Source organism: Nelumbo nucifera, chromosome 1 (assembly GCF_055504915.1).
Source record: "Nelumbo nucifera cultivar China Antique chromosome 1, China Antique-T2T, whole genome shotgun sequence".
Taxonomy (NCBI): Eukaryota; Viridiplantae; Streptophyta; class Magnoliopsida; order Proteales; family Nelumbonaceae; genus Nelumbo; species Nelumbo nucifera.
In genome coordinates, this window is record NC_142649.1 from 19,982,010 (window position 1) to 19,996,811 (window position 14,802).

Sequence of the window (14,802 nt, forward strand, 5' to 3'; positions counted from 1 at the left end):
ATCTTTTAACTCACCCTTGATATGGTTACAAATCTACACTGTTTTTAAAACAAGTGCATTTAGTTTGCAGTTTGCTAGAGAACTCCTGCAACCAGAACTCATGTTAGCCAAATCTCCTTTGGTTAACTTAAAACATGCATAGATTTGTGTTTGAGATTGGACATCCAGTTCTTCCTTTTGAAGATCACATCTAGCTGGGACCAGCACTAGGTCATGGCTTCTTCAATTGTCATTATAACGTATGCCCTGAGAGCAAACATTTTAGTTGTTTAAGACATGCATTCACAACAGATTGCAACTTGGGTTGGGAACTTGTTAAACTTTCGATGGATCTAAACCCTAACCTGAGCCCAATATAGTTGAAAATTTTCAAATTGGATAACATGATTTGCAGCCCTAATTTAAAACTATTCAGGGCATCATCATCCTGAGCATCAAGAAGGTACAATACAGAGTTTCAGGTGGCTAAATGAGTGCCGTTAGACAACATTGTTTTTTGGTACTGCATTAAGGAGTACAAATGCAAATATGTACCGTGCAAATACATATAAAATAATACAAAATACAAGGTTTTGTGCTTTACATATTTGTATTTGTACTCCTTCCAAATTGAGCTTATACTTTATATATTTGTATTTGTACTCCTTCCAAACTGAGCATAGGAGTACTAGAGTGCAAAACCTTATATTTTGTATTATTTTGCTTGTATTTATACAGTACATATTTGCATTTGTACTCCTCAAGGTTTTCGGACCTCTATTGACCCGGACGGTTGGACCGTTCGGCTTGGGAACCGTCCAGGCAACTGGTTTCATTTTACCCAAAATCTGGTTTTTGGTCAAAAACCATTGAAAAAACAACCCGTTGACTCGGGCTGTCGAACCATCGACCCGTTTAACGATTTTTGATCATTTTTTATTTTTAATTTTTTTAATTTATTTGTCAGAACAGGCCATCCGTTCAAACTGGATGATCGGACCATCGACCTGAAAACCAGTGACCAGAACGATTCCGTTTCCGGATTATTTTTTAAAACGTTGATACTCCAAACTGAGCCTATATTACATATTACACCTTACAGCAAGGGATTAAGGGGTCTGGACAGAGCAGGGTGCATGTGAGGTCGGTCCACTGGCATTGCCAAAGAGAGCTTGCAGTTACACGGGTTTGATCCTTTTTGGAAGGACACCGAGTGACCATCTCAGTTATTGGTCATCAGCTTTCTTTCAGTTCATATCATAAAATGTGATATAGCGAGTAACACATTGTGTTGGTTGAGCTCGGAACTGAGATGGGCCTGGAAACTTGGGCTAGGCTTTCAACTCAGGTTGGACTTGGGTTGAGTTCTCGGGTAACCTGAACCTATACCCAATTCAGTTAACCTCAATTCGTAACTAGTTGTATGGTTATACAGGTTAATTGGGCTTGATTAGGTGAGCCGAGGCCCATTCAAATTTTAACAAATACTCAACCCAAGTCCATCCAAGTTGCAGCTCTGGCCCCAAATGAAGGGTGGGAGGACTAAATATTCGCAAGGAAACCTTTAAAGTTCAAACCCAATCAACCTGCCTAATCCAAGCTCTGAGCAACTTCTGTTAGGTTTAACAAGGCTGATGTCGCATTGATTAAATAGATCTAGATCTCAGGGATGGGCCTCAATTAACCCTAAACCTGGTTCAACCTGCCCAAATTGCAATCTTATTCTTTTCTGATTTCACAAACTCAGATCCAGAATCTTCTGGGGATCAAGATGATCAGATTATGGCTGTAAATGTGCTGTTCCTGGTCTAAGGCATTGCAGGAATTTTGAAGTAAATCAAGCCAAATGTAATTTAAATGAATAAATTTAGGTCTAAGATGCTAATGGCAGCCCAGAGCTTACACCCTTACACCAGATCAGATTGCCTAAAGCTTCCAAATAAGGACAAACCCAGTACTGGAAGGACAGAACAGCTCTGCACAAACTGCCATGAGGAAAAGATCAAAAGGTGAGTTATTTTTTTTTAGAGTGTGGGAGATTGGTCCTCCAGCAACATTGAGAGAGGATTGCAGAAGCGCACCCACCAGCTCATCCTGTCTCAAGACACCCACAAAAGAATAACATACTGTCATCCGACATACTTCGGCTTCATCAGTTTAAAAGGAATGAAAATATCTCACTTCCCTTGACAGAACTGATGAAAATAAATCTTCTTTTCTGTAGTAAACACTCCTCAGTGTTGGCTGAACTGTATACAGAGTAAGAAAATGATTCTTTTGGACTCCTTTTCCTTGCAACTTTTCTCTACTTTTTCTTGTAAGGCTTTCCTGGCTTCCCATTTATTTAAACAAAGGCTTCTGCTCCTCATGTTACCATGATAAGTATTTAGGAACAGAGGAGGTTGGGTTTGTATGGGTTTATCCAACCATGGATTTGAGAAAGATCTAACAGTGATGTGTTTAGTTAAGGACAAAGAACAATTTGAAGGGTTACATGGGGATGCCCATCCTTGTTGAATCCATCTAATTGTAGGCCTGTCGATGACCCAGTTGTTTGGGTGGTCCTTATGCACCTTGCTCTGACCCCACCCATGAGCCCTCCTGGTCTGGTCTGAACTTGAACCGGACCAGTAAAATCCAGCCACCCCTAAATGGAAGAGTAGGACAAGGAAGAGACACCCTTGAGGACAAGTACCTGACCCAATTAACATTTCTCTAAGGGCCACAAATCAAGATGCGCGGTTCGAAGAATCTCCCCGAAAACAGGCTTGGTCTGGTTCAAATTTCAATTAATGTTCAACCTAACTCGACCCAAGTTGCACTCAACTTTTTAGGCTAGTAGATAGTAGATATCATCATCCTCCAAGCATGTGAGATTGTGTGTAATACACATAAGTGATAAGGTTGCAGAAGGTAAAATAAAATTCATCACGTTACACAATCAAGGAGGTTTCTTAGTACGCAAATAATGATCTGGCCACATGGAATATCATACCAAGGCACCATAAGATCCTCATTTTGTAAATGAGATCAAGATACTTGATTAGTAAAATTTTCATTTAATAAGACTGGATCTACTCAAGTAGAATTACTAATTACAGTATCAACAGCAAGTCTGATATGAAATCTTTTAATTTAAAGCTGTCACTAAACAAACAATTTTTTTTTACCAGAGTTTGAATATTAAACTAATTGATTTGGGTCTGATGGAATGACAAATCCATTAAACTAATAGACATTGACTTGTAATGTCAGTACATAATAAAGGCAGGAAGATGTGTTGCTAGGGTTTTATATTGAGCAAATGCTCTCTTGCCTGCCACTGAGACAACTTTTCCCAAACAAGCTAGTTGGCAGAATTATTACATTAATCAACATGTCTGTCTCCATAAAGTCTCAAGTGGGTATCTTAAAGCTACAGTCTGTGGAGCTTGTGGTGGTGGTCATTGAGTGCAAGAGATGTTTCAGTCTTGGTGGTACAAAGGCTTGCTTTTGAGTCTCCTTGCCTTCATTCTTCTCTCAGAGGCTTCAAGGTTGCCCACTGGATACTGGGAACAGATGCTGCCCAAGCTTGATCCTTCTCCTCCTTCTTCTCCCTCCAGAGGCACCAATTCTGTAGCTGCTGCTTCTTTAACATCCACGGATACAGAGCTTCACATTGCTTCAGATGAAGGAAAGGTCTAGTGGGGTCTTGAGAATTGCCAACTTCATGTCTTCTGATCAATGAATGAGGCCAGCGGTTGGTAAAACTGACCCCAGGTTCGGTAGCTTCAAATTGAGCCAGACACCACAAGGTAGGACTCAACTGACTAGAAGAGCTGACACACTACGGAAACAGTCCCCTGTAACATAATTTGAGCAGCCATGTATTATTCTTCAGTGTTAATATAACGTAAAATTTGTTTCCCCAATTGTAAGTAGCACAGAGAGTAGTTGATGATTAACTGATAAGTGCAGCAATGCCATATTACTTGTCAATTTTCCTGGAAAATCTTCCCTGGAATTCTTTTCTTGCTTGTTTTCCTTTGTTTGCAAAAATATAGCTACACCTCCAAGAATAAAGACCTTGATGATGGTTCATTACTTCTCTTATTTTGGGTGGATATATATGTTGGAACCTAGTGTTTTTTCAGTTATTGGTTGTATAAATAGGAACGTCTATTTGTTTAGGTGGGTGTTTGGCACTGAAGGCTTTGTTTCCCCCAATGTCATGCATGTAAAAGTTGTAACCAAACACCCTTTCTGGATCACCAGCGCAAAAGAAAAACAAGACAAAGAAAAAAAAAAAAGAAGAATAAAAAATAAAAGTCCACCACTTTGGTATCAAGGAAAGGAGTTCAATGAATAAAAAGGGCCATTACTCAAAATTTGGTCCCAGCTATCTGGGTTTTAGGAGGGTAGACTGGATATGGTCTTAACTTTTGGCATTTCTTTTTTTCTGGGTGGTCACTCTCAAACTCGAACCTGTGTTCTCATCGTTGCCAGCCCAAAAAAGCACAATATATTCTTTATTATGATCAAAGAAATGGACCATGACCAAAAAGCCATGCTCGATTTTGTTGAATTCACATTCGCACCCCACAAGGGGAACCCCATAACGTTCCACAACATATCCCTATCGGGTATTAGGAACATCTCCCGATGATGACATCATTGTTTCTGCTTCTGATGCATCATCGTACAGATCTGAACTCGATTTTGTTTTCTCATTGGCACTCTCTGAAGTCCTAACAAATTATTCAACGAATCATTTGGTATGATTCTTTTGAGATCTGGGTCACCCATCATAAGGACCACCAAATGAACAGGCAGGTTCTGGGCCCACAAGTCTCTGGTAGATGGAATCTGTGGCCAAATGGAAAATTTGAGTGGCGAGACATTCACGGTTTCATCTTTCTTGATTTGATGGATACTGGCCCGTCTCGAGATCGGCTTCCATCAGGGCAAATCTCTGCCCACATCGTTCTAACAGCCTTTCCCAACCTTGCATTGAGAATATCTCCCTATAAAATAAAGCACATAAGTAAGGAGATATTCTCAATGCAAAGTAGTAAAGGCTGCTTGAACGGGATTTGCCCTGACTGAAGTCAAACTCAGCCCGTCTATGTATAATCCGGATCTGGCTTCCTACAAGAAACAGTTCATGCTGATTGCTGAGTTCAAACTGGTAATGTGCTTATAATAAAGGTTTGGACCTTGCCCGTGAGTAAAACATCAATTCCTGGCCCATCAGAATAAACATTTGATACAGTCCAAGACAAAGTTGGGCCTACGTAATGGGTCCTAAGACTGTGTTTGGTTGCAATGTAAATAAATTTTGTTTTGTTTAATTACAGTAGAAATGAAATGAACTAAGACATGAAGTAGAATAAAGTAATCCAAAACAAAAGTAAACAAAAATTTACATTTTTTATATTTGCACTCCCATTAATACTAGTGCAAATAAATTTGCCCCGCAACCAAATACATCCTAAATGTACTTTCAGCTTAGGCCTTATTTGTTTTTTCGATACTTGGATAACCAATTTATTTATATGAGCAAATGATTTCTGGCAAGAGTTATTTGGGCAAATTGCGGGAGATTTTATCGTTTTCAGCGGGTGGGTAGGAAAGTATTGATTACCTAGAGAACTGATACTCTCTAAAAAATAATCTTTTGAAACCCATTATATTGACAGTTGAATGTGGAAAAATTAGTCAATTACCCCATTGATCACTTTATCTCCCGCAATATACAGATAAACAAACAAGGCCTTAAAAAAGTTAGGAAGAAAAAGGGCCTAACATCAACAATCAAGGAAAAGTAAATAACATTATGTTGTTTTGAATAATAAAAGGTAAAAGTTAAATAAGCTAGGCTTCAAAAAAGAGCTAACAGTGCAACTCATGTGGGCATTCTTGTCAATACATCTGTGAAAACTGAAAAGGATAATACTTTAACTATGATTCAAAATATTAATACGCCCGATATGCCAGTAGAGATGTATTGGGCGAATCGATATCTTTTGTTTATTATTATTATTTTAAAACCAGTTCAGGGGCCAGTTTAGAACTCTTCCACCTTCTAAAACGGTCAGACTCTCGATTCACCCATTATAGGGGTATATCGAAAGGGTCCCAAAACGACACGTATTACTGTCGATATTTTGAACCTTGCCCGTTGTTGCCCTTCTTCATTGTGTATGAGTCTATGTCCCGATCTCTAGGGCAGCACCACTACCTCTTCTGAATCCAAACCCTATTCAAGCCACATTGGAACTGGGTCCATCTAGGCGTAAATAAATTTCCTATTATCTTATTATGTTGCAATGTGTTGGTTTGATCAGGGTTGTTTTCTACAAGATATATCCTATTTCTTCCACGTGGAGGGATGACGCCACAACAATCCTATACCCACAATTTATATTGGAGAATGGAGCTCTCCTTGGTTTAAATTTGTTCACGGAAAAGGATTGGCTTGTCCACTTTAGAAGGACTTTTTGGGCTTAAATTTGTCCCCAGAATAAATGTATGGACTCTTTTGGGCCTCCAATTACTAGCAGACAAAGGTATTTTAACTGACCTAATTTTATTTAAGGTCGGTGATAAATTTCATCAAGTTCAGACTCAGACTGCAGGGATATAAGACCTAGAGAATCTGAATGTTAGAAAAATTAAGGGGGCATTCTTTTTTTAGATTTTGAGAGGGGAGAAAGTTGGTCAATGGAATTTTGATTCTTATTAATCAAGAATCCCAAGTTCATTTTTCAGATTAATGTTGAGACCAGGGAAAGTTTATTTTCCCTCTTATGTAAATAAATAACTTTCTCACCTTGGGGGAAAGTTGCCAACATTTAAATGGGATAAAAGTGTCCCTTGTAATAATAGATTTTTATGGCTAAAATGATCATTGCTTTATTTATATGGGAAATAAAAGAACATAAGTAAATGCACTTACTCGAATAACTCTTTCCTAGAAAACACTTACCTGGATAAGTGCATTTACCTAATAAATAACTTACTGAAAAGCAAACAAGGCCTAAATCCAAATGCACTTTGATTATACTAGATCCAATCCAAATCCAAAACTATTTACCCTGAACTCAGCTAGGGCTCAGACCAACCTCACCCTATCTTTTCTGTTGGGAAGCTTGTTTTATTTTGTCTTTGGTTTGTGAAAGTCTCCTATAGTTATATTCACTGTTCAACTTGACATTGAAGTGAAATTTGATGTATTCATATTTGTAACCATTACTATTACTATCTTATTGATATGTTATTATCTGCATCTATTGTCTTTTGTTAGTGTTACTTCAATAAGGAGAGAGAGAACCAATCTCAGAGATTGTAAAAATAATAATATCTTAAACAGACTAAAGGTCCATTTGATAACAGCCGAGCAGAACTGTTGAGGACTTTACAGCTTGGGCCATTAAGAAATATAGAATTATCAAAGCAACAAGTCATTCAGTTCAGCCACTTAACCTGTTATCAAATGGCCCTTACTATTACATCAGTCACATAAAAATAAACAAAATTCAAGTTTCAAGTTTAATTGAAAAAAATATATAAAGCCCCAACAAAAGATCTGATCACAATCTAATTAATAAGCTTTTATTATATTTAGATTTACACTGTAATGCTCAACCTCCGACAGATGCTTTTGGAGTCCATTTTATTTGGTCTCATTCTCATTAGATCAAACCCAAGTGGCTTTTAACATGGTCCAGCCAGGCCAAGCCTCTGAATTGGTGATCTACGTGGTGAGCATGACCAGCCTAACTGCCTAATAGCCACAGATTAATTTACAAGCATGATTGAATAATGCCAACTTGACCAATAAAAAAAAAAAAGAAACTGAAAAGAAACAGAAATTGGTGGATTTTGGTTGTTGCAGGCACGTTAAGCCAATTAAGGCTTATCGATCATCTTTAGCCAATAACTAGTGGCCCTACCTAGAAGGTTAGAACGGTTAGACTGGTCCCAGATAGGCCTAGGCCTAGGCTGGCCCGACCCTAGATGCCCGGGCTAGGCTGAGTGCTTGTGAAAGGAAACCAGATATCACCAGCCTTACCAACAAAGCCCCGGGCCCAGGTCAGCATGTGTCAAATTTGTTCTTCTGTGTCGGCCCCTTCCAAAAGGAGAGAGAATTAACACATGCATCTCTTATTGATCCATGAGGTCTGGTTGTCTGGAAAATAGTTCTAGAGAACCCATGGATCTTGTATTTAGCAAACTAGGTGGGGGCACTGAAAGGGATCTATGTCGATCAAATGTTAGGTGTCGTTTGGTAAGTCTTTTTATAGTAAGATTTTTCAATAATTTAAATGGCCAAAAGATGTAATGAGTTTTTGGGGTTTTGTCTTTAAAGATCTAGTTTGTATGGTTTTCAAAATCGAATCAGATCAGACAGTCGGACCGGAAAAACCAGGAACTGGTAAGGTGACTGGTTCCGTTTTTCCCCAAAACCGTTGATTTTGGTTAGAGAGCTGCTGAACCAGGCGATTGACCGTTTGAACCATTTGAACAGTTAGAACGGTTTTGACCGTTATTTATTTATTTTTTTTGTCAGAATGGGCCGAGCGTTTAGTTCGAACGGTCGGACTGTTCAACCCGATAACCGGACCCCTGATCGATTCGGTCTCCAGTTCAGTTTTAAAAACCATGCTAGTTTGTTTGGTAAATATCCTAATCTATCATTATTTACAAAGTTGTTAAATAGAAGATTTAGGTGCAGAAAGACAGACAGCTTCCAAATTTTCGACCATTTTGAACTTTATGAGTTTTTTAGGGTATAAGTCTTTCTGGTTTCCTATGTTTTATTGCCAAACAAAGAAAGACTAAAATTTGATTTTCCAAGCTTTGAAACACCATAGGAAAAGACTTGTTAAACACCTAAGTTTCTACTGTTGATGTAGCTCCACGCTTGCAGCCCAATAGCCATTACCCAAGAAGAAGAAAGCCTTCTGTTTGCGAGTTCAAATTCTCATTTTATCAGAGGAAAAATCTAAAACTGGTAGGCTATTGATGAAACAGAGGGTCATCTGTAGGGGCCGTGCCTAGAATTATTCTGGACCTCCCACCACTACCCTAGAAAAGAACTTTTTTTCTTAATCATTGATCATATTAAAGGCAGAAGATATTTGCAAAGGGAATTCAGAATCCCTACATCTAGTTACCAACCCAGAAAAATTTTGTTAGGGTTGTCGGTTTGGATTTGTGTACACGTTATAGTTGGCCCAACCCATTTGTATCGCTAGCTAAAAGTTGAAATTAGGGTAAGCATAACATAACATGTGGAACAAGAAACTTTGCCTCCTACAACAAAAGTATAGTCAATTCATAGGTCTTCGAGACCAAACAAGTGTTGCAACCGTGGTACAAGTAATAATATAGTTTATTTTAGACATTATTTTTGTTTTAGGCTCAGTTTGGAAGGAGTACAAATACAAATATATAGAGTGAAAAATCTAATCTTTTCTATTATTTTGCGTGTATTTGCACTATACTTATTTGTATTTGTACTCTTTCCAAACTGAGCCTTATGTACCTTTTTGCTTAGTGCATTTTTCAAGGGGATTCTTTTGAAAATAACCTAAAAATTATTTTATGGTCCAATATATTTAGTAAAGATTTACATAAGGAGATTACAAGACCATATCCAATTAACTTAGGTCCCATTTAGCACATCTTTCTATGCGGTCTTTCGGCTGTTTATAAGTCGGGAAGATTGATTTTTGGTCTATTTTTGTTTGGCGCATGGAAGATTTATCTGCCAAAAGGCGGAATGTCGAAAAAAACACGAAAAGCCCATTTGGGCTGATTTCGGGAAACTCCAAATGAAGCTTCTCGTGTCTTTTGCGTTTTATTTTCATGCAGAAAGATGCGGAAAGATGCACGGGAAGATGAATGTCTACCAAACGTGCTTCGGACTGCTTAGACCTTCATGCAAAAGCTCAATGCGTCTTTTGACTGTCAGAACTATTAGAAGATCTTCCCCAAAAGACATGCCAAACGGGCGCTTATTCTTGATATGATGGCACTATATATAACTATACAATAATGTTACAATTATCTCAAGTTTAAAGCAAGCATAGCCATTGTAGCTTGCTTAAGCTCTTTTAGGTGCACCTTCTTGTCTTGAGTTATGAATTCCAAAGCTTGGCTTACAGCTAATCAAGCTAGAATGTTTTTTTTTTCTTTTTTCTTTTTTTTTTTCTGATAGTAAGATAAAATTATATCTTTAAAAAAGGATGCAGAGAATAATACAAGAGTTCCCGCCTAGAATGGCTCTCTAACAACATAAGATACAACCAATGTCTAACATTGAAAACGCCAATACGATTCCTCAAATTTCTTATGCTCAGTTTGGATGGAGTATAAATACAAATATGTAGAGTGCAAAACCTTGTATTTTGTATGTATTTATATACATAGTTATATTTGCACTCTTTCAAAACCGAGCCTTAATTGCAATTAAATTGTTTTATATCAATAACTGTGAGTATAGGAGGAAAATTATTTAACCATCATCTAGGTAAAAATATACTACATTAATATTATAATCAATGTAGCCCACCTAGTGAAGTTACCCTTTGTTATGAAAATGGTGAATACTCTTTCTGAAAATATATTAGACATTATTAAGCTTGACTAAATAATTTAAATAATTTGACAATATAATTGTTATTTATATTAATACCCCTTTTTCAATTCAAGAAGAATAAAATTCTCTCTCTCTAAGAACATCAACTTATTCTACAAGAGAAGACAAAATAAAAAAAAAAACAATTTATATACTTTTTCGAAAGCTTATGATAGTTTGAGGAGATAGGATAAGTCACATAGAGGAAAAAGGCACTTAAAAAATAAAAATAAAATAAAAACAATTTTATTTCTGTTGAATAAGTCTTATAAATAGACCCACAAAATAGATAATTTGGATTTTAATGGCAGATGTCCATGTAATTAATGTTGTTGTATTACTTGATCACTTTTATGTGCCAATTAATTTAAGATATAGTTTTTATGGCTTGGTTGATGCATTTGTGTTAGCAAAGGCATAGAGGTTTGGGTAAGGCACATTATGGTTATTAAAGGTAATGTCAGTTGTACTTTAAAGAGCACATTTTGGAGGTCTCTAGATCCTAATCTAATATTATATGTAGTAAAAACTTGTATGAGTAGTAACATATAAGGAGTGTCTATTTGTAACACTTAATAGTCCAATATGTTCAATATGTAGGACCTTTATAGGCTCAGTTTGGGAAGAACACAAATACAAATATATATAGTGCAAAACTTTGTATATGATATTTCTAAACCTTGTATTTGTAGTGTACATGTTTGTATTTGCACTCTTCCCAATATCATTATAGCCTTATAGGAGATTCCTTAGACCTAATATCATTCCAATTCAATAATCTTAACTGCCCACCCAATTGGACTATTTTTGCATGGTAACTAATGTAGGTAAAAATAGTTGAAGGAACAATTGAATCCCTTGCTAGTTTTTTACAATTAATGCATTGTATTTCTAGATATTGCAAAATGTTTTTTTCTAATTGTCTTTAATTTGACTATATGCTAATACTTTATAAACTTTATTTTTATATTATGTTTTCTTCTTTTATGTTAAAAAAAATAAACTTCTGTATTAACCATAGATATTAGTACTTATGAGTTATCACCTATGGTTAGAATAAGTTAATAAGTAGGAATACTTATGGGAACAACCTAATCCATTATTTTTAAGATTCCTTTGCAAGAATGCTTAATAAAGAATTCTGCTACAAAGATTTTTATTTGTTTTTTTTTTCTTGAATAGAAGTGGTATTTTCTCCAAAAAAAATTAAGACTAAGAACATATGTATAGGTTTTTGATTGATTTTATTTAGTCTTTGTAACTAAAATATTTGGTAGGATTGCATTTGGCTTGTGATTGATTCGATATAGTTTAATTTGCACAAAAAGTAACTATATTATTTCGTTAATTATTTGTAGAGGCAAGTTTTTATTGGAATGGCTTCAAATTATTGACTAAAGTTGACCTACCTCATTGGTTGTTTCTATGCAATTAAATTTACTTCATTTAATTGAAAATTTGTATTGATAAATAGAAGAGAGGATTAATCACTTGTTTGAGAAGACATTTTGTGGAAACATCTAGTATGCACCTTTTTTTTTTTTTACAAATAATAGTAAAACAAATGCAATATTTTAGATTTTTCTAATGGTGTTATGGTTAGAAGGGTGTGAAATTATTTCAGTCAACTTCTTGGTATTCCTATCTTTCCATCACAACACATATTGTGGATAAAGTTAAACTATGGTGGAGTATTGCTTCTAAAGATTCTCAAATCCATCACCTTATCTTAATTGCTCTTGTTGTTATTCTATGGACCCTATGGAAAGAGAGGTACAGGAGGGTTTATAATGGCTAGAAGGCATTTTGTTTTGCTTTCTATAATTTCTATGAAACAGGCACATCCCTAAGAGCTGAAATGTTGGTTATTCTCGATGGTATTAAACTATGTATTGATCATGAAATTCATGAAGTTGAAATAGAAAGTGATAACAAAGTTGCCATTGATATTCTAGCAGGCAAACTATCTCAACCTTGAAACCTTATATTCTTCGATATACCAAAAGGCTTTTGAGGAATCTTCATGTTCAACTTTCTCACACCCTTTGAGAAGACAATCATTGTGCAAATCATGGTTTTCAAAACCATATCGGACCAGACAGTGGACCGGAAAAACCGGAAACCAGTCAGGTGATCGATTTCGGTTTTCCCCAAAACCAGAATTTTTCAAAAACCATTGATTTTGGTCAGCAAACCGCTGACCCAGGTGGTTAACCATTTTTTATTTATTTTTGTCAGAATGGGCCGATCATTCTGTTCGAACGGTCGGACCATTCAACCTAGTAACTAGACCCTGACTAGTTCGATCTCTGAATCGATTTTAAAAACCATGGTTTAAACTTCCTTGCAAATTCAGGTATCGATGAAGCTCAATTTTGTTATTTTGAGTCTGTTAATTTTTTTCCTAGGGTATCCAAGGACCTTCTTCAAAAGGATCTTATATGCCTTCCTTCTATATCACAATGGATAAGTCCTATATTGCTTTGGTTTTCCTTGCTTTGGGAGGGTTTGAGTTGGTGAGGGGGAACTTTGTACGCTTAGGATTTGAGGCGCAAGGCAGGCTACCTCCTCTCTGTATCCTTTTATTATCTCTTTCGTAATGATTAATAAAATTTTAAGGTACCCACCCCTCCACCTCCACCTCCAGGAATAAAGTTTGGCGTTAAAAAGTTTGTCAATCCAATCCACTTGAAGATAAAACCCATTTCAATTTATATGCTGATCAGTTCTCTAATTGATATAGTGAATTACATATTTATGACTTAATTACTAATTTGTTAATGAATTTTTAATGTTTCACACATATTATAGAGAAAGGTAAAATACAAAAACCTTTCCTGAAATTTCTGACAATCATAAAAATCTCCCCTATATAATAAAAACTTTTCCTCTATTTTTGAAAAATCCAACAAATACATTCCTTTTGTCAATTACTAAGACGGAAAACATTAAAGAGATCATGTTTTTACTGAATAGCCATGTCTCAGCAATTCTATAATACGTAGAACACTGTTCATTTTCTTTCTCACGACGTGACAGAGTCGCGGCGCACTCCCCCCTCCAACCTTCCCTCTTCCTTAATGGGTGGGCAACCATTACAGGAGGAAGCATGCTGTAATGGGTGGGCAACCATGCTTCCTCCACAGAAGACCTTATCGGGCCTTGGCACAGTGGAAAGCTTGCTTACCTGTAGAGAAGCTTGGAGGGAAGGTTGGCATAATATATCCCAAAAGATAAACCGGCGTCATCCAAAGAATCGAATATGGTCTTCTGTGGGAATCCTTGGATCAGCTTCTTAGTATCGCGACTGATATATCCGTGCGACGTTGCAGAGTGCACGAATAACCGGTTTGGCTGCGCTGAACTGGGAAGCGACACGAACCATCTATCACACACTGCAAACTGCGACACCAACTCCTTGTATACCGGTATTACTTCCGGCCTAAACCCATTCATCATCGTCTCCGACAACCCCTTCTCTACGATCTCTGTCTGCTGCACAAATCCGTTCATCGTCGTCGCAACACTGCCTTTATTAACCGATGATGACTGCTGTCCCCATGGAACACCAAAAACCTGCTCGTAAATTGCCTGAAACGAGTGAGCAGGGTCGGGGTCGACGTACTCTGATTGGTTCCCAAAGTAAACCCGTTCGAGTTGGGATCCTTTGCAGAGATCAAGTTGTAGGTTCCCAAAGTAAACCCGTTCCGAGTCGGGATCCTTTGCAACGATCAAGTTGTATTCTTTCCCGGTGACACCATCAATTTCTGGGTTGATGAAGGAGCGGTTTTCTTCGACTAAAACCATGATGGTTTTGATGGGACATGAATTAATAGTGGAGGAGGCCTCCGAAGGCATGGTTGTCACTTTGGCATTGAGTTTGGTCTGCTGTTTCTGAATGGTGAGACAAGCAATCTTTAAGGGCAGTTCGTTACACAAGACAACAAGCTAAGACTTGGTGATGATCGATAGAGCAGAGATAAAGGAGGATGGGGGAGCAGAACGTCTGTCTTGGTGAAGCGGATCACATATATATAGAAGGGCTAACCAGTGTGGTGATCGGTTATTTAGATCTGAGCCAGCAACGGCTATCAACTTTGGTGCTAGCCCTGTAATGAACAAAATTCCCATTACAGGGTTGCCCACCCATTACAGGAGGAAGCATGGTTGCCCATCGTTGGATGAAATTTCCAGTTGCT

General features: G+C 37.2%; 1 pseudogene; it reads right to left on the reverse strand.

Moving 5' to 3' along the window:
* Positions 1-13,786: 13,786 nt before the first annotated feature.
* On the reverse strand, positions 13,787-14,461 carry LOC148802987 (non-specific phospholipase C4 pseudogene; annotated as a pseudogene).
* Positions 14,462-14,802: the final 341 nt, after the last annotated feature.